The following is a 2547-nucleotide window of genomic DNA, read 5'->3' as shown; positions in this document are numbered from 1 at the left end:
GTCCCAAGGGTGTCAGTCATAGAGTGGCTGAGTCAAGCTGTATTTATACGGAGTCTGAGGCAGTCTCATGTCCTCAAAAATGCTAATGTGACTCCCAAGTACCCTTGAAACTCTGACAGTACGTCAGATGCCTCTTCCATTCCTTTTGAGTGATAAAAGCCAAGCCTCTTGAGTTACAAGGTCAGGAACTTGCTCCTCAGGCTGGAAAAGTCTGTGCTAATAAAGGTGTTATAATGCTCATCACTTGGTATTTAAATAGTGTCTTTTGAGTAAATACGCAAGTCCCATAGTGCTGGATAGAATTTATACTGATAGAGGAGGCCAGATTGTAAACCTGAGATGAAGTTACCTCTAGAGTAAAAATAAATAAATAAAGACTATCAAAGAAACCCCAAGCCAACTCCAAGACCACACATTTCACACACTTGACAAGCCCTTCTCTGGTGACAGCAGGTCATGATGAAAGTTTGTGGCTTCTGTTATGAATCTGACACCTAATTCTTATGACTCCACTAAAAAGGCAGAAATATATGAGGTAAGTGGTATAGGAGGAATGTGTTTGTCTGAATAAATTATCAGTTTTCCTTGAAATCTGAGCTAAAGGTAAGGTTTAATGGTATTATTAATAATAAGACTTTCTTGCATTTACTAGATTCTGAGTCTGGTGTCCTTTCCACCAAGTCACAGCAGAACAAATGGAAGACACTCATGATCTCCACGACTTCTTCAAGGACTCTGGGGCCTTTCAGTCTGTCCTAGGTGCCCCAAATCCCACAAGCTTCTCCCACCCTACTGTCCCCACCATCAACATACTTTCTGCACTTTCTCAAGGGGAGTAGATTCAACCAAGGGTCATGGTTGACAGTGTTAAAGAGATGTTATTCTGACACTTGTTACAACTGTAAGGAAGACTTTATTCAAGATACAATAGGAGAGAGTAATTGTGTTCAACTTCAAATACATAAAGATAGCAGAGCAAGGGGATCAGTGGTTGGAAAACTCTTAAGAGGAGACATCAGGGTAGGGGGGATTCTTGCTTAACTGGCCTAACAGATTATTGCTAAAGGCAGGCCAAGGACTTAGACATCAATGGTGGAGGATAAGGAACTCAATCAGATGTCAAGGATTGGGGGATTACTTAGCAGGATTCTTTGCTAAGACTGACTTAGGGCCCAAGGACAAGGCTAGTAGAAAAGAGGGCTCAGGGAAGCCTGTCCAAGGTTTGGTCAAGAAGAGTCTTTGTCAGGAGTTGTGGAGCCGGGGGCCTCTATCAGGGCTCTTTTGTCCTTCCAACACTGGAACTGAACTCCTAGGCCCACCTTGGTCTATCACAAAGGCTGGGCTGTACTTCACCATGATAGATTTCAGCTTTGAAATCAGTAAAAAGAGAAGCTGTGACCTGAATCTGCAAGAAATGTGAACTAAAGAATCAAGTACCCAGAATTCTAGGCAAGCTGAAATTCACTTCCCACCCTTTTCTCCCAGGGAAAGCCATCAACGTGAAGAAAATATAAATCTCTAATGGAAGCCAATGTCTAAAGAGAAATTGTATGGAATCTGAGACCCAGACTTGATGGGGCAGCCTGGAGGAAGGAGCGTCATTGGTTTGCGTCTCCACTAGTTTTTCTGATGCAGCATACCAGAAACGGAAAAGCAGAAGGCAACATGGAACCACAGGATACAGCACCTAGCATGATACTTAGCACAATGCAGTTGCTTAATTAGTATTTACTGAATAAATAAACATAAAAATCCCCTTCTAGCTCTAAGATGCTACTCTATTAGGATGAACAAACTGACACATGCCACAACATGGGTGAATCTCGAAAACATTTGCTAAGTGAAATAAGCCAGTCACAAAAGGACAAATACTATATGATTCCATTTATATATGGTACCTAGAACAGGCAAATTCATAGAGACAGAAAGAGCATAGAATTACCATGGGCTAGAAAGAGGGAGAACAGGGACTTATTGCTTAAGGGGTACAGAGTTTCAGTTTGGGATGGTGGAAAATTTCTGGAGATGGATGGTGATGATTGCACAACATTGTGAATGTACTTAATGCCACTGAATTGTACACTCAAAATGGTTAAAAGCATTTTATGGTATGTATATTTCACCACAATTATTTTTTAATTTTTAAAGGATGTTGGTAGCATTTTGCTTAAAATTGGATTAAAAAGATAAAGGGGTACAGCTCAGTATTGCTGTGTTTAAGGGCAACAAAAATCAAAGATATAATGCTCCTATATCAGGATTAGAAAAAGGAATAATCAGGGGCTTCCCTGGTGGCTCAGTGGTTAAGAAGCCACCTGCCAATGCAGGGGACACGGGTTCGAGACCTGGTCCAGGAAAATCTCACATGCCACAGAGCAACTAAGTCTGTGTGTCACAACTACTGATGCTGCGCTCTAGAGTCCATGAGCCACAACTACTGAAGCCTGCGCACCTAGAGCACGTGCTCCACAACAAGAGAAGCCACCTCAATGAGAAGCCCGTGCACCGCAATGAAGAGTAGCCCCTGCTCGCCGCAACTCGAGAAAG

The sequence above is a fragment of the Mesoplodon bidens genome, assembly GCF_964165515.1.
Source record: "Mesoplodon bidens genome assembly, chromosome: 9".
Taxonomy (NCBI): Eukaryota; Metazoa; Chordata; class Mammalia; order Artiodactyla; family Ziphiidae; genus Mesoplodon; species Mesoplodon bidens.
This window is presented reverse-complemented; position numbering follows the sequence as displayed.